The following is a 27,002-nucleotide window of genomic DNA, read 5'->3' as shown; positions in this document are numbered from 1 at the left end:
ATGACACGACCATGTGGTAATGTATTTACGCGAAGTGAAGAACTACAGTTGAAACTCGATTTTACGAAGGCAGAGTTTGCGAATTTTCAGAATTAACGAACAAATTCGGATTCCCCAAGCATTTGGCTGCGGCGGCACCGAGGGGCGACAGCCTGATATTGGCATTTACAATTTTCCAGCTGCTGCGAACTTCCGACCAGCCGCGAACCAAACCGGTGCCGGATGCGCTAAAGCCTCCAGCCAGCCTGCCTGCCGCTGCTGCTGTGCTAAGTCTCTGCTTTTTCGCGTTTTTTTTTTAGACTGATGCTGCTCCAAATTTTGTCGCTGAGAACCTGACCCGACCAACTGCATCGCAACTGCATCAACGATAGCAGCGACACCGTGCGCTACTGTCGCTGCCATTGGACCAACGAGGGGCGGATGCTGACATTTGGCAGCGGGGGCATCGAGGGGCAGCAACCTGATCTTGGCATTTGCAATTTTGCAGGTTGGTTTATTTTACTGGCAATGTCGTTTTGTTATCCACCTTTTCCTTGCCGCTGCTGCCAAACTTGTATCTGCCAAACTTTGTGCTGCTTTTTCGTTCGAGTATGTTGCGCTGCTGTGGGTCTGCCGCCATTTGTTTCTGGCGGGCCGGGCTTAGGATCATGCCCTGGTGTCACTGAGGAAACATACAACTCAAAACGTAAGAGTTTCCAGAAAGCATGCAAGTGCGACAAGTGCCAGGGTGTGACCGCGGAATCGGAAGGCGACACTGGCAAACTAACAACTTACAGTGAGTTGCTAGTTCGACTGCTAGCGGTGGAAAATAAGCTGGACGGGCTTCCTGTTATACCTGACAAGGTTATTGTACTTGAAGCGCCTGTGCGGCACATGCCAAATAAAGAGCTTCAGACGCGTTTGGCTGACCAAGAAAAAACAACAAAGGATTTGTCGGAGCGGTTTGACCAGCTTCAAAGAGCAGGCTCAGCTGCCGATATAGCTAGCTGAAACTGGGAGTACCTGAACTTGAGTGGCGTAGCCGCCGCTCCAGTCTTGAAGTACACGGCCTTGCAGAAACTCCGGAAGAGGATCTATTGGTTAAGATAAATGAGCTGGCAACCAAGCTTCTCGTACCGTCGATACTGCGAAACGAGATAGCTGCCTTACATAGGTTCCCGTTAAAGCCAGACAAGATACCCGGTGTCATCATCCGTTTCGTAAGCCAGCAACTACGCGATTCTTGGTTGGCAGCTAGGCAAGCACTGAAGAAACAAAAAAGCGATGTGTAGATCTATGAGAATATGACTCGGTTCTCCCGTAAACTGCTAGCCGCAACAAAAGAATGGGCCAAACGTCAGGCTACGAGTATGCCTGGCATTCAAATGGTAAAGTGCGGTTGCGAAGGAAGAGTGGTGACCGGTCGGTGGTTATATTTTGTGAAGCTGACCTTGACGGCCTGCCTTTCTGCTGTCGCACTTTCGATGACCTGTCGCACTTTCTGCTGTCTGTATAGGTTTTCTTCCTTTCATGTCTTCTGAGCTTGACTTTTCAGGAGGCATCACTGATCTCAACTTACATTCAAAATTGCCGGTCTTCCACTTTAAACGCTCTCCGCTTGCAAAATAAAGTTGACGATGTTTCAGTGTTTTTGTCTGGTTAAAGCACACTTTTGTCCTTCTTTGCTTCACGGAAACGTGGTTTTCACATAATACATACGTACCGATTACTGGCTACGAATGCGTATCGTTAGGACGCACACGAAAGACCGGAGGAGGTGTCACTGTATACATACGCTCTGGGTTAAATTATACGGTTAAGTCAGATTTTAATCTTATTCTTGAAAGTTACGAATGCGTCAATATCAAATGTTGTAATATCCTGTTAGCAGTTATTTACTGCCCACCTTCTGGTTCTGTAAGCGATTTTTTCCACTTCATTGAAACGATATTTGAAGAATGCATCTCTCGGAAATTACAAAATCTGTTGGTGGCCGACTTCAACATGAATGCCTCAGTTGAAACATACTGAACGAGAGTGCGAAGCTTGGCGAGTCGGTAGGAATCCATTAATAAAAACAGCTCGTCCCGTCCCGTCCTTTGCTGAGTTGAAAATTCAACATATTTTACTTTCCTCGAATTATTCCAGTCATATTGCTGCTGTAAAACTATTATTACCCCAACTAGGATAACAGAAAACGTTGAATATAATCTTGACCTATGCATTACAAGTTTCCCAGCAGTAGGTTGCGATCAGGCATTTTGCCGTGTGATCTCAGCGATCACTTGCCTATTTTCTGTGTTCTGCCTACTAGGTATCCCTCCACTTCAAAAACGATACTTTAACAAGGGAATTATCGGGAAAAAATATCGAACATTTCAAGGATAGCCTTCTGTATCAAGACTGAAACCATAAATTCTGACAGCGATTACCTCAAATTCGCGGGGGCGGCGCCCCGAACGCAGAAGCGTCGGCCACGGCCGGGCTAGAGCGGCGGATGCCACCGCTGTAGCCCGGCCGTGCGTTGCCGCAATAAAACGGGAAGGAGTTTGTTTCGAAGGGTCAGACAGCGGAACCTGGCCATCCTGACGTGCTAGCTCGGGGCTACAGCATCGCGCAACAAGAGCGTAGACACCGAAACAATTCCGCATGTGAGCTTAGTGATTCCCATTTATGCCGAATAAAACTAGTTTATTTAGTAAGTTTGAGAATTGCGAGAGAGCTGAGGGAGCTTTTATAATGGCCATTTATCAGAACTTGTTGCTCCTTTCGCCTTTTGTAATACCTTTTAAAACACAACCGAATTGGTATTCAGCAATTTACAAAACGGAGTCTCATTCGTGGCAAGCAGTGCGCAAAAGGTAACGTTCCTCTAGCGAACAGATGTCTGCATGTGGTCGCTACAGTTTGTTTTCCCGCCCTGTAAACCAATCCTTAACGTATCTTTGCAGTGGGACCACTTCATTCCGTCGCGTCAGGGTTACCCAGGAAGTACTGTCGAACAAGTTAATCAAGCCGTGCGAAGGAAGCGCGCAGGGGACGCAAAGCTCCGCCAAAACAGGTCCAAAAACCGTCGGTAAAGCAGACGACAAAGCCTTACCGCCTACGCGCCTGCCGGTAAGCAGGCACCTCCGCGCAGGGAACACTGGGTGAATGAAACCCTCCGTGACTGAAAACCTCCCCCGTCCTCTACCCCGCGGCCGCCTCCACCACGTCACAGGTTATTGTTCCCTCACGCCGCTAAAGAACCGTTGGCTGGTAGATGAAGATAGCTTTGTCTTAAAAATCTTTCCCTGTATGTCGTGTTAGCTACAGAAGTGAGAAAAGTGTAGTAGTTATTAAAACCCATAAGGAAGAAGCAGCCAGAACCAGAAGAATAAAGCCAGAGGATCCCGCAAGTAAGCGATGCCACCAACGAAGTGGCAGACGCTTTAGCGAAGGCTAGAAGGAAGTGTTTGAAGGCGTGTCCGAGAAGCGGGGAATCATCGGCAATATCTGATGGGATCGATCTCACGGTCCACGTACTATAAGCCTATAAGGTTACGCGCAGCGGGGGAAAATATCCTGTTTATATTTGCCACAACTCTGGCAATACACGTATTTAAGTAAAACTCAGTGGACAGGTGAATAACAGAGCACTACATTACTTGAAAAATTGAAGACACATCTATCGCGGGGCGTGGATGTTTCAGAACACCCTGAAGCATTGACACGAGCGAACAGCGCGAGAATTAACACTGGTGCGACACAGGTGCAGCTTGTACCAGAGAGAAAACAATTTTTATACACCCAATACGTTTCCTGTTGTAAAGAAGAAACTCACCAAATGTTCAAGAATTAAGGAATCCAAACGATCTCAAAGAGGCTTCGACGGAATCTCGGCCAGGGTTGTCTAGAAGCTGCCCTCCGCCTGGTTCAGTTTTTCTGCAACCTGTCCGAAGTCTCTGTCACGTTGGCGTTATTCATGTCGATGCGGCGTTCCCTGTAAGTATGAATGAATTAGAAAAATCGCCCTTACACGACCACCGAAAAAATTCACTTACGGCCGCCTTGCACGCCACGGCCGCGCTGCGACTTTCACCTCTTCTTTCTCCTTCTCACTACGGATTATTTTAAACTTATGGCACATCCTTCAACCGATATGATCTTTCTAAACCAAAACGAATTCTTTGATAATTATTGACATAAGAAAACTAAACTCTCAAAACAAAAATAACGTCACGCAAATGTGATTTCACACGCCCACTAATTTCATATGGCTTTGGTCACTACTCGAGAGACTTCCCGAAAAGACAGTGGCAATCCCGCTTTGTACAACGCATTCTTTTTTAAAGGAATTAAAAACCAGCCAACCTGGTCCCCATTGCATGCATCTCACAGGGAGTGAACCGGGCCCTCTCCATTAATGTACGGGCTACCAGCACTATCTTCTGGGCCGAGCAGTGAAAAGCCCTTGCATAGCGCAAGCCCGCCGTCAGACACTTCCGCGCGAGGGGCCCCAGTCGCAGAACCTTTGTCCGAAACCGGCAGCAGGCGCGCCCAGCTCCAAGCTTTCCAGGCGGCCATTGACATGTAGGGCGACTTCAGCTGAACCAAGGGGTACACCCGATTGTGGCCAGCCCACGTCCGCGGGATCATCGCCATATATACCTCGACTCCGAGGGCAAGGTCATAGTCCTGCCACTCCCTATCGAAAAATTTTGGTTTACGGGTCCTATTATACAGGATTACAAAACAGGATGCTGTTCAGGCGGCGACTTGTCCAGACTTGTCCAGACTTGGCCCGTTCAGGTGGGGACCTGTACAGATGATACCACAGTATAGTGTATGGAACTAGGCTAGTGTATAAAGTAGCCCAACAACATGGTGTATCATTAAACAGGTATGAGAAAGAACCTTACCATTGGGCACCTGCTTAGGCACTATTACGAAAGAAGGCCTTGCATTCACACTTGCATCTGGAGCCACAAAAGTGACGCGATTTCCGTCAATCTAGTCACCCAGCATCGCTCTTAGCGTATCGCTGACGTCCCTCTTGTTTAGTGGTATTGCCCAATTTTTGACGCAGCAACAATAGAAATCAGCGCCACTTTTGTTACTTCTGCCGCAAGGGTGCAAGAGCCTTACACAATAAATTCACACGGTGACTGGCAGGAGGGAGGTAACTTCGCGCACCGGAAACCTGATTGGCCAGGCTAAATCCCCCATATTACACTGTTTTTAAACACCAAGTAGCCCATTTCAAAGCTTGGCAGAGCCAGTGGGGTACATGTCGATGCGATGCATACCACCCTTGTTAATGTGTACTGCAGAACGAAGACCAAGTCTGAAGTTAATAAAAACTGCATACCCTGGTTGCACCAAGCCGGGCAGTTCTATTCCCGCCGAATGATAAGTTTTCACCTACGCGCTTTCACGGCGTCTTGATTATGAGGTTTAACGCGCCGACGCTACACAGGCGATGAGGCTCGCCATAGTGGAGGTCTCCGCATTAATTTTGATCGCCTGTGTGTCTTTAACGCGCGAGATTTACACGGGCGTTTTCGCGTTCCATCAGAAAAGCGGCCGCCACGGCCGCTATATTATATATATTAGTATACTATACTAGTACGTACACTTCATGTTCACGTCGGCAAAATGCATTTACTTCGCCGCATTCGCCGGCCTGAGCTACACTGTAGGGTACGGCATAAATACTACGGCCTCGCTGGCGTCGTGAAATCACCCTCTTAGCTAAAACGCACCATGCGGCCTCCTAACCCTCATTCACACAGCCGTTTTTCACCACGTCACCGTCTTCCGGCCGTGCGACGCTTTCTAGGGCGATTTCTCGACGAAAACGGTGCGACGGTGACGGAAAGACGAGCTCCATGTTTCCGTTCCGTCAACGCGACGGTACCACGCTCCGTGGTAAACCAGGCAATCAGATAACAAATTTTTACGGGTAAATTTAGCGGAAAGTGAGAACAAGTAAAAATCTAAGCCATTTTCTTTACTTTTCCGATTAAGCACGCTAAATTCTAGGCTAAACTGAACAATAAGCACACGACCCTGTACACTGACGGAGAGCTCCAGTACGAACGCAACTCCCTTTACGTCTCCGTCGCGGTTTCTTGATGTGACGGTGCCGTGACGGAGAAGGTGACGGCTAGTGTGAATGGGGGATTACACGTTTCGTGACACCGTGCCTACATTTCATGTCAACACTACTGCATAAGGCACGTTCGCAACGAGCTCACACAGTAAAAACTGTTGCAACCGCTCGTTCCAGTGGCCCCCTGGAATGAGGAGGCCTTAGCCTAAAGGTGTTTTTCTCTCTCTCTCTCTCTCTCTCTCTCTCTCTCTCTCTGTTATTACTATTGGCCTCAAATGTTATTTTATATTGGCCTCAAAACTTTGCTCAAGATGTTCGCGAATGACTGTGTAGTTTGCAGGACTATAGCAAATGAACGTGATTCCGAATACCTGCAGCATGATTCTAATTTAATAACATCTGGTGTGCTAATTCAGAAAAGTCGTTGAATGTAAAAAGTGTGTTAACGTCACCTTTACAAGAAAATCTTCATTCCAATCGAATACGCATACTGTTAATTACACTGCTTAAAAAGCAGCCGGGGAATATAAATAACTAGGAGTTTATTTAACGAGAGCTTAGACATTAAACAGGCACGTTCACAACCAAAAGTTACGGCTGCATGTGTTCTTGGCTTTCTGAGATAAAATTTCAGCGAACCTCCATCTACCTTAAAAGAACAACCGTATTTTACTCATGTGCGCTCAATGTTGGAGTACGCATGTGTTTTCTGGGATCGCTACACCAAAGAGCTGATTGATACGCTCAAAAACATGCAGAATAGGGCAGTGCGATTCGTATTAGGTATTGGCACTGTCAAATTAGGATGAGGGGAAGTAAAAGTAAACTTATATGGTAAGACGGGATACATCAGAGACGAAACCTCAGGTTGAAATTTTTTCGTAATATATATCATTCGAAAACTGGAATAGAAGGGCAGAAGTATATCCAAGCGCCATTCTACATATCCCAAAGTTGGACCGCTAGCTTAAAGCAAATTATTAACTTTCCTTTAAAGGTCATGCCTTGCGCAATTCATTTTATCTTAGATCAATACGAGAGTGTAATTATCTTCCACGTATGATTGTATCAACTGTTTATAATAAAGATTTTCACCGCGCTTTGTGGAAATATTTTGTTATTTGGTGTCATTTTTGATGCTTAGTGGTATGTATCTCCCTGCTGTATTGCATGAAAAGGGAAGAATGTATCAAATAAATAAATAAATAAATAAATAAATAAATAAACTAGCGGAGCCGCAAGTTCACCTCCGACGGGTTGACAACCTTACGCAATCTTACTTGACCAAAAAATATTTATTGTTTCATTCATTGAAGTATGCAAGGTTTGCTGTATGAATACTACCATTGCTATGTTATTGGTTTTAAACGAATTATGAAACTGTAGTCTTACGCCTTTCTTTGCGTGAACACAGAGCGATACAACTGCAGCCACCTGAAGCAAGGCGTCATTCGCAACGCGTCTAGAATTTCTTTTACCGTAGTTGGACATTACAGGAAAATGAAGTTCTTTTGGGGTATTAAGTGGTGTGCACGTAAAAAGATTGAAAATAAAAGCCCTCGTTCGTTCTCCCCTAGGATCAGACCAGTGAAAGATCATCAGAAAAGTTGATCGAGTAGAAAATTTCTTTGCAAGAAAAATGGGCAAATACTGCACATACTTTTTGTGTGACGGAAATTATATTGAATGCTGCTCAGTTTTTGTGGAGTACCAAACGCTTCGTAAAGGCATTCGCACCGGCTTTATATACAACAAAACTGGTCAAGCAACTGTTGTAGAAATAGTTGATTTAGTCAGAGTATGAAATTGCTCAGGAAGATTGTCCTAAATGAAATTAGCGAAAAGCGGCACTTTCTTCTTTGTGAAATTCAACAGCCTCTTGCCCCCCCCCCCTTCTTCCCCGTTTATTGCAGATAAGCCGCCCCACAGAAGATATCAGGACATGGACAATACATTTATTCTAGCTCTACAAAGAACTGAATATTTTCTGTATTCGACAGTAAAAGAGGCACAGCAATTAAAGGAACGACGATATGTGAGCACTGATTATTAAATGAAAATTGGTGTCAACTGACCCTGATAATTAAGCACGGCTGCCCTGAAGGCTGGACTGCTGGTGGTTGCGCGCGGGCTCACTTTGATGTGGCTGCATTGGACCCAAATGCTGGGTTTGTGCTGCTGCACAGCGCGACTGAGTCATCTGCTTCCGCGACATGCAGTGACCGTCTTCAGTACAGTTAATGTACTGTGGCTGAATGCCAATGCCCGTACCACGGCCGTATTTCCGGCAGCTTTAGTCCGGCTGGAGTCCGACGATCGCATCTCAGCAGTCCTCCGGTGGCCGTACTTCAGCCGTGCACGGGTGGCTTCAGAATGGGCGGAGCCCTACGGCTGGATACTGGACGTATGAACGTAATCCGGTCGACTGGCCGACGAACACTGGCCGTTGGACAGCCATGGGAGTACGCCCGTATACGGCCAAAAGGCCCACATTTGGACACGGGCCGAAAATGGCTGCCGGAAAAAGGCCGAACAGAAATTCACCGGCCAAAGTACACCGGCTTGATTTAGGCCGAACAGTCCTGTGCTGCCTGGGCGCCCTCCTACGTGCCCACTAAAATGTACATGAAAAAGCATAGACCTTGGGGTGTCCTTCAGGCCTAAATAAAAAATATGTGCGAATCATTTCCTCCAAAACGAAACTTCATCTTTGGACTTCAATAGCCATCCTTTCACTGACATCTTCACACATAGGGACCATTAGCCCCAAATTAAATTGTATAGAAAATCAATTGGCTCGTCCCGTACTAGTTACCGCTTTCATAAAATGCGCTTATTATTAGTTAAATTTGGTAATTCATTTTCGCGAGATCTTTTACTGCGTAGAAATAAAACAGTAGCTCTTTACTGCCCCTAATAAATTATTGATTGTCTTTTGTAAAAGACCCAGCTTTCTTCCCGCTACGACACGAACTCTGCAAACTGGCACAGTGCCTCTGGGAATAGGTTCTATTTTGTGAATTCCCATATTTTCCTTCTGTTTTCGGTGCTGCATATGAAAAAAAGCGCATGTGCATTCGTATAAAAATATTTCAATACCTAAAAAATCCTATGCAACTTTTGGGACTCGAACGCACACCGCTGCCGGAGTACGCATGCGATTAAACGCTCCAGGCTACTCGACCAACACGGAAGCAGACGGAAAGGTGCAGTTTCAGCTCTAATTAATCAAGTCGGACGTAACGCAACAAGCTACCTGTTTTGTTAATTTACGCCACGTGCTGTAACTCAAAGAACTGCAATAAGGTTGTGTACATTAATACGGCGTGTCTGTACTTTGGTTCCGCTAACCCTAACTTTCTTTTACCGTGGAATACGTGCGACGTCACTTGAATTTATATTTTCAGGTTACGTCGGATGTAACTCAAAACATTGGGTGAAAAACACAGTGGCACGAAACTGCAATTTTAGAAATCGCCGGCCTCGCTCCGAGTCACCCGAGTCGAACTGGGTACGTTATTCCGGGAAGGGACAAAATCGGAAAAGATGAAAGGTGAAAGGCGTTTTTCGCCGGGTTGAAATGGGAGGAAACAAACGAGAAGTCGAAATGGGAATGGGTTCAAACGGGAACAGGCGAATAGCGAAAGGGGGAAACGGGAAGGTCCTTTTGCGCCGGATTGAAACGGGAAGGAATGCACGGAAAGGTTAAAATGGGAGTGAGTTCAAACAGGAACCTCCCGTACGTTCCCCTCGCACCGCGACAGACTCCTACGTCAGGCACGTCACAAGAATGTAGCCTTGTTACACCCGTAGAACTTCATCTTGCTCTTTATTCGTGGTCCTTCACCCATGACAATATTACGAGATAGGTGTCGGGTGTTCACTCCAACGGGGAACATATGCCATTGCCTAGTTGGTGTGGAGGTATCTAGTGTCAAACACCCTGCCCCCTCTGTGCTCGTGCGCTAGTAGCAAAGACACGTGTGCAGCAGTAAAATCATCGCAGTCTAACTTTCCTATAACAGTACAGTCAAATGTGGGTGGAACACCCGCTTTTGTATTTGATACATGGAAGAGCGTCCTCTCGAAGTAATTCAGGATTTGCGTCATGTCGAAGAAAATTGACGTAGGAAGCTCCACACGCACCGTATTCCCATAAACGCGCGTGGCTACTTCTGTGATTAGCGAGCTCAGACTACTCCTCTAAGTGTCCATTATGTCCCTTACACATTTTCCAAGTTAAAGATGGCAACGTATTCACTGCGTCACCTTCAGTTAGCTAGAGCCAAGCAATGGCCGTGGCATTAGCGATGCGTGCTCAACTCACATGGTGTAGGTAGCGGGGTTTGAATATCTGACCTGAAGTACTCGAATGTTTGTTTGTTGAATTCGACTCTCTTTGCTCCGCCCGCAAATTTCAAACCGTGGGCGGCCATGCCTACGCAGAATTGTTGCGTTATAAGGCCTCGATTGTTTCGGTCCTAAAGTCATATTGTGCTTATTTGCCTTCATCCCACATATTTCCAAACGCTTCGCTGCACAGAGCTCCCACATGAAATGTTTGTTCACGTGATGCCGAACGGTAATTAAATGTCGACGTTGTCTGCGCTCCAAACCTAAAGCGACCTGAAATATACCAAATCCCGATTATTAACAAAAACAACGCGTATATTTGTGTTAAGAAAAAAATATACATTAGACAAAAAGGTAAGATATAAAAATAAAAACTGAGACACACCTGGAGGGTCTCGAACCCAAGCCGTTAGCGCAGAACAGTACTCTAAATCGAGGCCACAGAGCCCGACGGTAGACTGCTCTTAGCGGGCGCTCATAAGAATAGCCCGCGCAGTGACATTTCACTTGTCACGTGGGTGTTCTGTGCAGCGAAGCGTTTTGAAAAACGCATCCCCAACGTCAGCCCTAGGTAGTGTGCACACGCGAGAGTTGCAGTGGGGATTCTAGAAAAGTGATGCGCACCTCCTTTGTAGCGCACCTTCGCAGTGTGGAATTCGCCAACTAAAGAATCCATCACGAGAAAGTTGGCGTTCAACCATCGCCGTCGTTAGACGGAGGGGTGCATGATTTGTCTTTCCATTTCGAGTGGGGCTCCGACTACGTCTTTAAAAAATTTTGGGATGTGTGGACTGTGGTCGGGCTGAAAATGCTGGTTTTGTCTCTTCGGCAAGGGCCTTTTTGAGTTCTTGATCCTCCTTCCTAAGTTGTTGGAGTAAATTGCACAAAGAAGCAATCTGGCAAGAATGTCTGCGCTGACTGACGATGATTCTTGATGTAGCGTCGAGGCTACGGGGAGCTCTCTATCAGAGGCCGTAGTGCTGCTGGACTGTGCCACTCTGTTAAGCCATGAAACACCAAGGGCTGCGTCGTTACCTGGTGTGTTCGAAGGAGTTGGGATACGGCTTGGACATTTCGGGCTGACTGCTATGTGAACGACGTCTTTGCATGCAGCGCAGAAAACGGTGGAGGCACATTCCTGGTCTCAATCATGATCCCTGCCAAATGTGCGGCATACACTAGGGTGGGGGCAGTGTTTCGCCATGTGCGCGATCTGGTGGCAAGTATAGCATACCATACGCTTCGGGGACTAAGCAGGTACCTTGACAATTGCAATAGTACTTCACAATTTTAGGGATGGTTGGAGAGTCAAAACTGACGTCAGCGCTGTTGGTCTTGCCAATTCTTTGTGCGGTAAGCACCTTAGCTTGCTCACAACGAAGGCACCTCAAGGTGTCCTCATTAGACTCATTCGGTTCGACTTTGATGACTCCACGTGTCATGTTCGGGTGATACGATTGCTTGACCTCGATGGGGATTGTGATGATTTTGCCATTCCACACCCACTCCTCAAGCCCTCCTACTTCTCCGACTAAAGAAACGTAAAAGACAACGTTACCAACAGGTTACACCCCCTGCAGGTATCTTGCCAACATTGTCTCCTGCAGCAGATCCGAGGAAGTATTTATCAACAATGTTTGCGCAGATGCCGCCTACACTACTGACATTACCCAGAAATGAACAAAATGCCCCAACACACACCAAAGATGCCCTTAATGCAACACTAACACCAAATCAGATCTCCACCACCTAGTGTGGACATGCTTACACGTTGCCAAACATCGCCCAGAGAGTTTAACATTAATCCCGATACCCTACCACATGCAGCACATACTGGATTAGACGCATCTTTATTAGTAACAATTGCTGATTTCGCAGTTAAGAGTGGTCTGGCGCAAGTAGTCTAACTGGGGCTGAGCTCGGGGTAGACTTTCAGGCCCCCATAAAAAGAATCTTCTCTTTGAATACGGACCTTGATTAGTAATCCCCTCACTTCCATCCCTCTCCCCACCGTACGGCACCTGCCCGCCTTGCTACAATAAAAGATTCAATCAATCAATCATTTGGAGTGGAGATTTTCTGTTTGCGTTGGACTTCTTACGGCCGGGTTAAACAGCTCCACTGTTAAATAAAAGCACGAACGTTAGTACAGGCCCCATCGAGACACCCACACGAAGGTCGCGAATACTTTACGCACAGCCTAAACCTCAGCTCGCACTGTGGAGCACCTGATGCACGTAATTACGATTTGCGACAAGGTAGTCATTGCATACCTGCGCACAGGCAAAACCGGACGTTCTCACCCCATCCATGCATGCCAGCGAAAGTGGAGGCGACCAGTGCAGCCCAGTGCTCTGTATTTGGTGCAAAGGCAGGACAAAGCGGTCGAGCGGTGCAGCGTTCCAACGAATGCCAGCACATCAGGAGGATCTCTTCGCCGTTAACAAATTCTCAGTTTTCTCCATAACCACGACCGCTCCAGACGCGTGATAAATCTCCTTTGTAAATGTAATGTCTTCTTCAACACTACATTTGAAAGCACAGAAATGGGCAACGTCGTCATTTTAGCATTAGCGCATTTGCGCTTAAACAATATTGAAACATCACAGGCTATAAAACTTGCTGGCCATGAAAATACTATAGTAACCACCGGGACAACTAGTGCCCCTGCGGGAATTAGTAGGGTGGTTTTACTGCAAAAGATATCACGAACCCGCTATCCCTCGGCATTAGTGATGGGTTTTGCGTATTTTTGCTGTCATTAACACGTCTGATATAATCAGCTTTATGGTGCGTTCATTCCTAACTGGACGGATCGCGTTTTATTTGAAATTGGCAAATATTACAGCCCCCACGCTGGTATTTGGCTGTTCACGAAATTACTAATATGCGGTCACTGCAAGTGAAATATATCATACATCTCGTTCCTGCAAAGAACGGCACGCAGCCCACGATATTGCGGTTGTGTTCAAGGGCCAAAATGATTGAGTGCGCCAGTAAACAAGAAAAACAAAACAAAACGACTATAACCATCGGAATTCATCCTAGCGCAAAGAGATCACCTTCGTCGTTGATCATTTTCAGACAATAAAAGCGACTCACCTAGCAACAGCTGTCACAGATAATAGAAAACAGTTGGAAGCACCCTTGGAGCGACAATGGGGCTATCAAGGCATATAAACTTGACTAAAGTCAAGTTTTTCGCACCTCTGCGTGGAAGATCTTCAATTCGTTTTGTAGGTAGATCCATGCAATTTAGAAGAACAGTTGTTATTTTTTGATAAACACCAAGTCGAGTATCGATTGCGTCTTGTCCTCCACACGTTTAGGCGTCGTGACTACTTGTTTTATGTTCGGAAGAAAAGAGTGTCAAGAAGAATTTGCCGGCTCGCAGTCTCCTGTGACGCGAATACAGGTACTGTATTCCAGTCTACTGTGGGAAGGTTGAAATCCCCTGCTAGAATAAATTTTTGCCCGCTCCCTCAGCATGCGCTCGAGATGGCCAGAGGGAAATTCTATATACTACAAAGGGATTTTCGGGGGCCTGTACACGACACCAAACAAAAAGAAATACTTCGGTAGTTAAGCTGACAAAAGACGCTTTCATGGTTTGGTATTTATGCCTGTAAAACGCAATTATTGTCATTTTTCAGCATCAGAGCGACACCTCCTCCAGGTGCTTCCCTATCCCGCCTAGTTATTTTGTGAGGGGGGAACTAGTCCGGAATCACTGATGTGGTAATTGAGCCACGTTTCTGCAATAGCCAAAATGTGTGAATAGTAAAGAACTAGCGTTTCCTCCAGTTTGGACGCTGTATTGGCAAGAGCTCGTGCGTTCTTTAGGGAAACCCGCAGTTCATTTTTGCAGGTTTAGTAGCTAGAGTTGTCTTGTCCTGAGATGTACTTGCACCCAAACTAGACGTTATCTTCGGGTTATTTTCGTGGACGCACCTCGGCTGCAACAGATTTTCATGCCACACGTATACATTGTCGCCTGCTCGCCGTCTGATTCCTTGATTGTTGGTTTTAACGCACCGTCGCTTCACAGGCCATGAGGCGCGCCGCAGTGGAGGGCCTGGGGATCTTTACCGTGCCCCGAAATATCGAGCACACGGGCGTTTTTGCTTTTGGCCTCCATCAGAAAAGCTGCCGCCACGGCCGGAAATCGAACCAGCGTCCTAGTGCTCTGCAGCAGAACGCCTTAGCCACTGAGCCGCCGCGGCGGGTTACTCGCTCGCAGTCTGTCATAATGAAGGACCACCTTGTGACCTTGCTCTTTTACCTGTTTTCCATATTGCCACAACTTGGACGTTTCGTTAATGCACATTTTGAGAAGTCGTGACTGATAGAAATGTTTGTGACCTTTAGTTTAGAACGATTCTTTAGAATCTGCGTTTTTTTTCGTTACAGTAAAATTTTTTGACAAAACTGGAGTAGGTTTTCTGGCAGATTTCTTACAAATCTTGTGAATTATTTCTATCATAATAGCGGTTACGTTCAATTTATGTTGAGACACTCTGTGAAAAATTCTTTGTTTTAAAGATCCAGTGTTTTCACCACCCATTTCAGAGATGCCAAAAATTATAAGAGTACATCAACCGCTTCTGTCTTCCAAGTCAATCAGTTTTGTTGGTTGTTCAACAACAACCTTCTTGAGGGAAGAAGGTTGTTGCTGAACAACCTTCTGCCTTGTTTCTTGCCTCTTTAAAGCTCGCAGCCTTTCAGAGACTGTATCCGTATTCTCAATTTACAACCAAAAGGGGGTTCAATTAAGGCTGAAGTGTTGGCTTTTTTCTGCAATCTTCCGTTAAAATACTTGCTACAACACAAAGCATGGATCAAGCGGAAGGAACTTGTTGGAACAGTGGAGAAGTGTTGGCTCCTGGAGCTTTCTGCTTTAAAGCAGTTTAATTGCTGTAAAAAAAGAGGCCAAAGACTGAGTAAATGGGAGATGTTGTCGGCCAAACATATTCCCTCACTTGCGCCAAATGCGTTGATTGTCTTATTAGAGAATGCGTGAAACCGGAAAACTTTGCGACGATGCCCTCTGTTTACAATGCTCACATGTCTCAAGCTGCAGGTGGTCTGTGCTTTGTTTATTTTCAGGCTTCCCTTTTGAGGACTGCTATCTCAAAGTCAGAACGGTAAAATCATCGGCTAGACCTGCGCAGCAAGTCATTTGACAGCTTGACGAGGAAGGTAGTCAGGGTTGGCAAATCGAAGCTGCGATAATCTAAATATGGTTAGGGCAGTATTTGAATGAACTAGACCCATCAGGATGTTATGATGCTTGATATTTTGGTCTAAAAACCAGAGGCTGGCCTTAAAAGATGAGGAAAACTGTGCGAAAGTTGAGCAAAGGAAGTATTTTCTATAGGGTGAACATCCTAAGCAGACGATGTTGTGTGAGCATGTGTAGGCATTTCTAGGCAAAGAGTTAACCGAGGGCTAATTTACGAACTCAACTATATAATGCTCGTAGTAATATTCATATTTTTCTGAAATTATTGTTTATTTATGTACTAATTTATACGTAGGAGTTCAGATCTGTGCTTTGCATATCTTGTTTTGCAGTTCAGTGGACAAGTACTTATTTTCCTTTGATGGAACCAATTAAATGGGTAGCTTTTTAAAATTGGATTCGGGGTGTATGGAGCTGCAATAAACTTGAAATTTCATTTTCAAACAATTAGCATGATCTCGCACCAATGGTATTATAAGTAGGGGTGTGCGAATATTAATTTTTTCGAATACAAATCGAATCCGAATATCTAGCTAAGAATATCAAATCGAATATGGAATAATTAAGGGGGCGCGTGGCTTTCAAAATCAACTTTTTTTATTTCTTTGTAGATTTTGATGACATTTACCGCAGCAACTGGAAATGCTTCTGTGATAGCACCATAAAAATTACAAAGTAATATTTTGAAAACTCTTTTTATTTATAAAATTTTCTTTCTGTTCACCTTGTACCGAGCTTCAGCTGCCTATAAAACATGATAGAGAACTTGTTCGAAGTGCTTTTGATTTTCAAATAAATGGACGGGGTCATGACAGTCAGATTTTTTATTCAAACACATTTTGTTATGGTTCTCGGCGTTTCAGAGGTGAATGCACAAAAGGCAAATACACTATGATCGACTGTTGGGATAAAAAATTTAAAAAGTCAACCTGAAAACCACGAGTGTCGTGACCTGAACTTTTCATCAAGGAATGTAACGCCAAAAAAGGAATCAATAATATACCTAGCGATCACGAAGAAAACACTGGAACAAGAGACGTAGGCAGCAAAAAAGCTGTTTTCAGAAAACGCCTTCCGAAGTGGCAACATAGATTTCATTCATCAAAAGTCGCTGTCCTTTTCAACACGGGGCTTCCGGGATGCCTTTCCTTGAAATTGGAGTGTCTTTTGCAGCGTTTTCCTTCCCATAAAACATTATTTTCAGCTCCTCTGTGAAGTGTACATAGGCCAGTTTGCAGACCAAACGGGGGGAGATAGCTTTCAATGGAAAGTGCGTTAGCTGGTTGCCTGATTGCACTGGACAACTTCCTTCTGCAGTGTTGTTATAATGGCAACAAGTGAATCACACTTTTTTTACCTAAATTTAAAAACTGAGTTTTGACTTCTTTTGTGCTTTAATTATAACCTTTCCTGGATCAGCAACTTCGTACTCCTAGGCGAAGGTGTTGATTGCCAAAAGTTTACATACTGCAACGATACAAATGAGCTACTTTGCGGCTTGGTATAATATTCTGCGTAACCCCAACTGCAATGCATGCACATCTTTTAGTACTCTTCACATCCAGCGCATCCCGTATTCCTCGAAGCACAACCAATATGCACTAAACTATAGATGTATGCATTGGTCATAATATTTTCCCTAAAACATTTAATTTGTTAAGTGCTACAACTGTAGGGTACATTTGTAACGCATTGGTATTATTAATTTCTCTTCAAAAATAAATTTGTCAAATGCTATGAAAGTAAGGTACATTTCTAATGCCGCAACCACGTTTTTATTACTAACTCAGACCTGTTTTCATGTTTACTCGAAGTGCACGGGAAACGTTGCGGAAGAAAGCGATGCGGCTCGCCCGCATTGCGGCGGTCGTATACCGCAACATGTCATACTTTGGTTATCCCTTAAATGGCCCTTCAGCTCGCAATTAAGATTAAATCTAATGTAACAGGAATTAATTACAACTACTGGCGTTCAATCATACCCGGTTGTGCGCAAGCCGTTTTAGCGTGTAAGCATCGCAAATCACACGAAAAGTTCACTTCGCGAATCGCTGTCACAAGCGCACAAACCGCATTCCACCCTCCGGGATAAAGTCACGCGCACCATGAAGCGTTCCATGACTTCTACCTTTCGAGCCACGCAACTTCCCGTAATCTCTTGTAATCTGAGGCATGCCTATCGCGATAATGTGCGCGGTAAATATCACAGCAGAGAAAATCACTGCAAGGAAACTTGACCGAGTGAAGCCGCAAAAATGAACTCTGAAATGCGCGCTACATATTTCAGGCGGCCGCCATCTTGCATTGCCGCGGCGACGCCCAATCAGGAGGACCGTTTCAGCGTCCGCCGACCGGAAGGCCATTCGCGCTTCAGAATATATTTCTGGCTTCGTTTGTGCGTCTTTCTTTTTCTGACGTCCATGCGTCTGTGCATGAACGAAGATAAAAGAGATGGCCGGGCCAGAAAGAGGATCGCTTGGCGATCCAACGGTACCAAAATGGCCACGCCCGGTGGCACCGTTACGGAGATACAGCGCTCCGAAAATTGCCGTTTTTTCGCACTTTTGTGCTGACATTTTGTCACGGCGGCTAGCAAAAGTATTTTTATGCCACTTCGCGATACTTTTCGGAGGGAAAACTGTGGCAATGCAACACACAGAACACATCGAAACCGAATGTGTTTCTTTAAAAAGAAATTATGTTTTGGTCATATTTTCCGAAGTTGAAAGCCGCGTCCCCCCATTAAACTAATCTATCCAAATATTTAAAATTACCGATTATTCGAACCCTTTCGAATATTCGAAATGTGTCTAATACATAGTTTTTGAAGCGAATACGAATATAACATATTTATATTCAAGAAATATTCGAATTTTTCGAATATTCGGACACTCCTAATTATAAGGCATACTTCGCGGAAACAAGCTCTCACCTTGTACTTCAAAAATTCCCGGTTTAAATTTTCGTGATGTTCGTTTTCCGTTTTATGATTACTCGTTCTTTCAGCATCACATCTTGCATGGATGGCGCTAACCAAATTCTCACAAGTTAACTTGATAAAAAAAACATTTTTATTGTACCCCAGTTTGGGCAGTAGACGAAACATACAAAATTGCTTTATTCAGGAGATAATTTCTAGTCCACAACTCCCCACAATTTTTTGTTTGGAACGAAATGTTCATTGCAGTGGAATATGGAGGATATTTTTAGTCTGCTTGCTCCTTCATAGGCTAATGCTGTACTAAGAGCTCTGAGAGTACGAAATGGAGCAGACTGGCAGTCGCTGTGTTTGTGTACGGATGCACTGGGAGATCTGGCCGTCTCCCTGGCCCTGACAGTGAACATACAGGCTTCCCAGGAAGCTGTCTGTGAACATGTTCACCGGATTCGCAGGAACACTCTTCAGTGCTACGTGGACCCGGTGAATTGAAGACCGCAACTTGGACCTGGATTTACGTCCTGTGAACAATAAGGTTTCTTCTGTTGTTCTCCCAGCAAGTAGAAATATGGCTTTTAAACCTAGCAGATCATTCCACCACAGTCCACTTAAGCAAAGTTTTCAATGTTACTATAAAAAGAATGCAATGCCCTTGTTTCCCGAAATTTCTTCTAATTTTGACACCACACAACCGGCACTTTTACATCGCTTTCGTGACGTCACCTGGAGAGCTAGCGAGAGCAAAAAAGTCTTCGGGGAGTCGTTATAATAATAATAAGAAGAAGAAGAAGAAGAAGAAGAAGACGAAGAAGACGAAACAGAAGAAGAAGCAGAAGAAGAAGAAGAAGAAGAAGAAGAAGAAGAAGAAGAAAAAGAAGAAGAAAAAGAAGACTTTTATTCGTGATCTTTCGTCACCTCCCAAACAAACACATACGCACAAGGGATAATCATGAACCGCATTAACGTCACGCAATTTCCGCATCTCTGCGCTTACTGCGACATACCCGACAGCTTGCCGCTTATGATCCTGGAGTGCCCTTGCGAATACCGCCACCCAGACCATCCTGTGGATAGCCCAGCCTCTTCAACAACCCTGTCTGCCGCACGCGTGCATATGAAAGCGTGCATGCAACCAGCCAACATGACATTGCTGAAAAATGGGAGGCACGGCTGGTCTACGAGGATCCGGAGAACCAGAAGTGTCTGGTGAACCGGGCGAAGACTGCATCCACCGCCAGAGATTTCCCGCAATGAGAAGACCTATCCCCTCGGACTGGCAAGGACGAAGGCCTAGCTAGTCTTCTCAGACATTAAACGGTTATTTCTCTTTCTCTCTCGTAATCAGAGTGCATACAGCCAGGGGTACAGAGCCGTGAAAGGCCAACTGCCCATACCAATGAGGCTTGCTTACCCAACCTGGGAACTGCAGTAACAGCACAAAGTGCACACGAGAGGAGAGCATGGAGGGAGAGGAAAAGAAAGGAGAAAGCAGAAAAACAGATGGGGGGTAGTAGGTGGAGGGAAAAAGCGGGTGGAAGGACATAGCGGTAAACAAGACAGAACGAAGATTCAGGTGGGTTATGTGACTACTGCAGGCGCTGAGCGGCCTTCGTAATTGGTCCTATGTTATTTTCGGGAGGGCATATGTCAGGTTTAGGTCTGCTAGAAGCCGTCGCCACAGCGCAACTGCAAGGGGAGCCAAGAGGAACCGTGTTTCTCAAATCGGGTCAGAGGGGATTTGGACCCTCACCCATCTCTTAGTGCGGTGGCTGAGGCGTGGTGCACCTACTAGTGCCTGGTGGGGGGGACCAGGCACTAACAAGGTAGCAGTCCTTGAATGTGTATAAGACAGGCGCTGGGATTTTGGCATGCTCCGAGAGAAGTGTGTTTACGCAGCATGGCGTTGCACACTGCAAGGGCGGGCTTCAAAGGTAGCATAGGGCCACCAGATGGCAGGTACGTATACTACAGGACTGGTTAAATACTAGGGTGGTGTACAGCTGTCGAAACTCTGTTGGTGACATACCAACGGTGCTGCATATGACACGCCCAAGCATTCGGCAATGGCGATGGTGCGGTGGACATGTGCAGTAAAGGATAGGCGCAAATCCAGTTCGACTCCACGCCTAGTTGCTTATATCACCTGCCTGAGTTCACGGCCTCCGAGAGTGACCACAGGTGCTTCGCGAGGGTGACGCAGTCCAGTCAATGTCATAGCGCATGATGTGGCCGTGTTTACAGGTAGATGGTGTTGTGCAGTACAGCGGTGACATATGTCAAGGTCAGCCTGAACGGAGGTGTAGTCAGCAGGCCGGTGGATGGGCTGGAGTAGCGTAATGTCATCAGCTTAAAGAAATGGGATGTAGTTAAGATTGCGAGTAACACTCAATATAAAAGGTAAAAAGTTTTGGTCCTAGTACGCCTCCTTGAGGGACATCTGCGAGGACTGCGTGTCGGAACAGGTTGCACCAGGTAGATGACGCGTTGGGTTCGGCTGCTGATGAACGAAGAAATTCATGAGTCTAAGGCGCCTGAGATGCCCTTCATTTCGATGCAACTCAGCAGGGCGGGGTGTGGTAGGCGGTCAAAAAAGCCCGAGCTGAATGAGCTCACGTGAGGTACGGTGATCGAGATGAGCACTCTTTGTGTGCACCAGGGCGCCAAGCGCAGTCTCACAACTGCGATTGCAGTGGAAGCTATGCTCAGCCGGGGACTAAAGGTCATGCTCCTCAACGTTTGCCTGGATTTTCACATTTACGACATGAACAACACAGTTCCTGCCACTCAAGGTAACTGTCCGCCTATAAGATGTCCCATGCTGCAAACACCCCCCTCCCTCCTCCTACTCCCACTTCCCCCACTTGACGTAGAATCTTTCTACCACAATAAAAGCTACCTTCTCGTCCTCCTCCTGCTCCTCCTCATCCTCCTTTTTTGTATTGTTTCCTCGCTTCATAGCAAGGAAACACGCACAGAGGTTGCCCCGAAAACCGGCTCGATGCACAGTGCCTCACGACGGTGCGCGCCGGCACAGAGCTTTGATCGAGGACAAAGTGGGTGGTTCTACCCAAGCGCCATTTCTTAAGGTAAGAAAGCAACTCATAAAAACATTCACAAGTGGCAATGAACCAGCGTAACATGACACAGCGCTACTAGAAGGATATTTGTTGGATGCCAATGATTATACCCCTCTCCGTCATAATGCGAGTGCCTGTTTTTTTTTTCGCCCGTCCGCTACAGCATGTAGGTCTTCACGGTCTAGGCGCTCGAGTGACTGTTCATGAGAATTCAATCGAACGAAACGAATGCAAACCTTTAACCGGCTGGAAATGCATGCAGCCTTCTTTGCAGTACGCGAAGTTCGTGTCCTCATTTACAATCTCTCGCTGTTGTTACCGCCCGTTCGGAGCCTGTAACATCGTTGCCCGACGAATTCGCAAGCAATTCAGCCTTTTCAGCAACACTATACAGCTCCCTTCGCCTTCAAACGAGTGCGTCGATGCGGGGCGTAGGGAGCCGCTTCCTCGGCGTCGTTCGGGTGTATCTCGGGATTGCACCCGGGCGCCCCGTCGGGTCTCTCTGTGCGCGGTGGGGACACCAAAAATTGCCCCGCGAAGGTGCGGCCCGATTTATCGAGAACAGATGGTACCTCCCGGTGCAGTTTATCGGGGATAAAAAGGCGCACCGGTGCGCCCCGGTGTGGGCCGGTTCGGGTTATCGAAGCTGCTATACTGGGGAACAAGCTAAGAACGGCAATAGCTCATATACGGTATCACTCCGCCTAAGCGCCAGACCCGGATGTGAACGGGCGCGCGCGTTTTGCACAGAGATGCTATGAATGCGTGATATCGTCTGCCTTTCCTCGCGTAGTTTGTCTGCCGTCACCGCAGTACTTTATAAGCATATTAAGCACAGAAAATTACAGAAACGGCTCGTGCCATGTTCAAAATATTCCCAGCAACGCACTACTCGCAGTGCGCGGAGTAACATCCGGCTGCGGTGATGATAAAAAAACGGCAACTTTCGTTGCCGTTCTTAAGTTGTAACTATAGTGAACTGGAATACTTGGTATTCTAGTACACTGTAGTTGTAACCGAATATATAAGTTTTGTTGTACAATATTTGGCGCCTCTAGTGGCACTGCTGCCAACTCTCGACAAGCGGGGGAATGTAGACAGAAAAGATACTGACTCAGCAGCCAAAATTATTATACGAGGCCCTCGTGTATGCGATGTCTCATCCGAAAACTTTACGAGGATGGCCCTGCAGACAATTTGCGATTAGGGCATCGAAGATAACCCCACTAAAACTGAAGCGAAACTGAAAATTGCAAGTTCAAAACAAAGCCCTTATGTAACACAAGCATGTAAAAGGGTTTAATTCCAAGCAATTTATTCTTTTTTTCTTGTATTATATTTTCTCTCTTGTAAGTTTCGTTGTAAAAAATTTGGCGCCTCTAGCGGCACTGCTGCCAACTCTCGACAAGCGGGGTATGCAGACATAAAAGGTACAGCAGCCAAAATTGATATAAGAGGTTCTCGTGTATTCGACTTCTAGTCCGAAAACTGTACTAGGACGGCCCGCAAACAATCTGGGATTAAGGCATCTAAGATGCCCCTGGTCAAACTGAACTGAAAGAGAAAATGGAAAGCCAAAAACAAGGCCCTCAAGCATACGAAAAGTTTTAATTCAAAGTAATTTATTCCTTCTTTTTGTATTAATTTTCCTCGCCTGTAATTTTTGATGTAAGGGAATTGGCGCTTGTAGCGGCACTACTGCCAACTGTGAGAAAGCGAGGAATGCAGACAAAAGGCGTACTGATTGAGCAGCCAGAATTAAAGGGACACTGAAGTGAACTTGTCAAGCTCCCGTTTTTGCTTGGACTGCGTAGACTGGCTCAAATTAGCACACTTTTCATCGTTTATCCGGTTGACAAATCGGTAATTATTTTACAAAGCGCGAAAGAAGAAAAACTACCATGCGCGGTTCGCGGCGGCCGCACCAACTAAAGCTGTGACGTTATGAGGAGCGGGCACCGTGATTGGACGATGCCCAAGGTGAGCAACCAAACAAGTTTCGGTTTCCGTTTCGGTTCTGTAAAACACAACTGGTGGCGTTGTTGGATGGGCATTCTCAATAACTCAGTAATCATCGTACCGTGCTTCTGCCATGTTGTCAGCTGTGAAAATGCATAAAGATAAGCCTCCCAGGACGGCTTGGAATCGTAGCATTCACTAGTCGAGGCCTACGCAGTGAATCGACGCACTCCGCGTACCCGAGGACGCCCAAATGTCATGCGCTTTTCCCCCATATTTGGAGCTTGCCTCACTCATGCCTGTACCGTAAAAAGCGTGTTCGCACCAGGCCAAGGGTCTATTCATTCTGGCCTGTGCCCACTGCCCGTTCTTATGGCAACAGCACGCCAACGAGAACTCGCTAGCGCGCCAGTGCCAGCCTGCGCGCGTTCTGTGAACTAGTTCGTGGAGCCATGAACGTTGCGGCCCAGAAAAAAGGTGAACTCAATGTAGAAAACATCGCCAAAAAACGAAAAAGTTAACTTACAAAAAAAAAGCAGGTACCCGCGGGGACTCGAACTCGTGACTTGCAAAACACTTGCTACAACACACCTAGAGCCCCAGACAACTAGGCCACGAGACCGGCTCAGCCGAACCTGGTAATATAAGGTATATATTGTACAACACGTTTACACTTTTATTTAGTTTCGGCATTTCAAGCAGCTTAGGTGACTATTTGTTCTATTGCGCTCGTGCAGTAAGCGTACCCCGAGTTTCCACAATAGCTCACGTCTAGCAATTGCATTTCGTAGACGGAAAAGCGTTCGCAGATGCGTAGTCGTGCTGCTGACCGCTGCGGTTGTTCGCCCAGCGCAAAAAAGTGCTTCCCGCACCCTAGTTTCACGCTGTACGGTAAAAATATCAGTTGATTTTATTTCCTTAGTACCTATATTGACTTCGCTGACTCTTCTCCCGCTTTCAAGAGGCCTTATATTTTCCTACTGGCGTACCAGTCAGCGAAGCGTCGCATGTGCAGCGCTTGTGTGAAGCGACCTTGACTTGGAGCTAGATACAGTGTACAAACTAACTAAGTAAAGAAAGGCACATTCTTCCATTCACAAACGTGTCCTAGCTTCGTTTCAACTGAGCGAACGAATTGCGACGACCCGTCGGCGGCCGGCGGACGAAACGCTGGGCCGACTGACTCTGTCTGAAGGCCGGGGAGCCGTGCAGTAGCGCAGCCAATTGAGAGCTCGGCGCCTCCTGACTTCACACGAAAACGCCACAGAAAATGGGCGAGCGTAAAGAGAGGAGGACAGCATTTTCGAATTAATTTTTCTACTAAATAAAATCGCGTAAACGCGCCCAGAGTGGTCGAAACATGGCCTGGGGACTCGGGGCTACAATTTGCGCTAGTAATCCCGCAATGTTTACATATCACTCTGGTGTATGCAATTTTTAATCTGAAGCCGCTACGAGGACTGCCCGCAGAGAATCCTCGATAACCGCATCGAAGATGCCCCTGGTAAAATTGAACCGAAACTGAAAATGGCAAGCTAAAAACAAGGCCCGTATAGTACAACAAAAGCATGCGAAAAGTTTTATTTCAAAGTCATTTCTTTTTTCTTTTTTGTATTAGGTTACCTCGCTTGCAAGTTTTAATAAAAGGGAATTGGTGCTTCTAGCGGCACTTCTGCCGCCAACTGTGGGCAAGAGGGGAACGCAGGAAAAAACGTGCTAATTGAGCAGCCAAAATTATTTGTTGGAGGCTCCGGTGTGTGCGATTTTTAATATGAAAAAAGTACAAGGACTGCCCGCAGAGAGTGCGGGACTAATGCATCGAATGTGACCTCAGCAAAGAAAAACCGAAACTGAAAATAGTAAGCTATAAATGAAGTGCTCTTATTGTGAAAGCATGCAAAGATACATTAACTAGAAATTATATATGTCTCTTATGTCTGAGCTATGTTTTTTTTTTGCCTATATAATCAATGTGGTTTGAGAATATTGAGTGAACTGGACCAACGTTGGCAATAGAGTTTCATAAAGTTATTGTCTGAAACTCTATGGTACAAACCTGGCGTAGGGCACAGCAAGCAGCAGGCGCACTATTTTCATTGTACTAGTTACGGCGCCCAAAGCTCCTTTCGTGATTTTGATTCGGCTATATTATAACTCTGCTGGGGCTCAGTTGTCTACCAATGAACGTTTGACACCGTAAGAATCTGTTGTGTCTTGACACTTCCGCCGTTAGTCGGTCACAACTTCCCAAGAAGCTTGCTCCAGCACGGTTCAACAGTTGTAAAGTGTCTACCATCCAGCGGTTTCGCGAAGATATCGCTTGTGCTTGCCACGCAAATTTGTAGCGATGCTGGCTAAAACCATGCTTTAACTGATGAAGATTCCCTCCTGTCAACGGGGACTGAAGACACCGGCAAACTGTTACCCCGCATGTTTTTCTCGTACCCGTACACTTCAGAGAGAGAGAGAGGCAGAGAGAGAGAGAGAGTGAGAGAGAACAGACTTTATTGTCATCGATTTAAAAGGAATTCACCGCGCGGGAATGTCCTTTGTGTTCGTCTCATGAGACGGCGGTCAGAAACCCATGGTTTCTGACGGCTTCCTCTGCCAGTTGGATGACAGCAGCTTTTGAAACGAACACGCCGGGGCATGGTTGGGCCACAACAAAGCGTTTATTGCGATAGCGCGGGTTAATGTGGTGTTGTGCGAGAGGGGTTAAGGAGGAAGGGAGAAGGAGCAGTTGTGATACGTCGGCTTCGGATGGCGCGACGTCACAGATACATCATCTCTCTCCCCCTGCGGTTGAAACGGCCCGGGGGTTTACGTTGCCGGCCCGGCCGACGCAACACGAGTTGAGGTGCTCCCGGTGGTATCGCCGGGCAGATGGTTGTGGATGAAGAACTGCTAAGACTATTCTATCTCGTTCAGTTTCGGTGAAAAGTGCTTCTTTAGCAAGGCTCCCAATTGGAGGTACGAAAGCTCATTCACCTTGCCCGAAGCACAACTTCCGCTCAGTACGTCCAGGTACGTCCAGTACGTCTCCCCCCCCCACCCCCCCCCCGACACCCTCCAGAAGGATTTGGACACCCACCAAAAAAGTTTTCACAACCACGGGAACCCCGTCCAGGAATTTGTACGTCCCCCCCACCTCCAAGGATTTCGAAAAAAATCGAAATTCTGGATCAAGCACTGAGTACGTCCACGGTGTGGGGTGACAGTGCAATCACTAGCAGGGCCCGCTTCTTTTTGTCGTCCGTGATTCCATCCATAGGCCTCAAAGAAGGCTTCCAGCCGAACCTGATAAGCTGGCCACGTAATGACACGCCATTGCAACACTGCGCTGCCCTAATACAACGTACC

The sequence above is a fragment of the Haemaphysalis longicornis genome, unplaced genomic scaffold (assembly GCF_048455015.1).
Source record: "Haemaphysalis longicornis isolate Haplotype H1 unplaced genomic scaffold, Haemaphysalis longicornis Haplotype H1 scaffold_6, whole genome shotgun sequence".
Taxonomy (NCBI): Eukaryota; Metazoa; Arthropoda; class Arachnida; order Ixodida; family Ixodidae; genus Haemaphysalis; species Haemaphysalis longicornis.
This window is presented reverse-complemented; position numbering follows the sequence as displayed.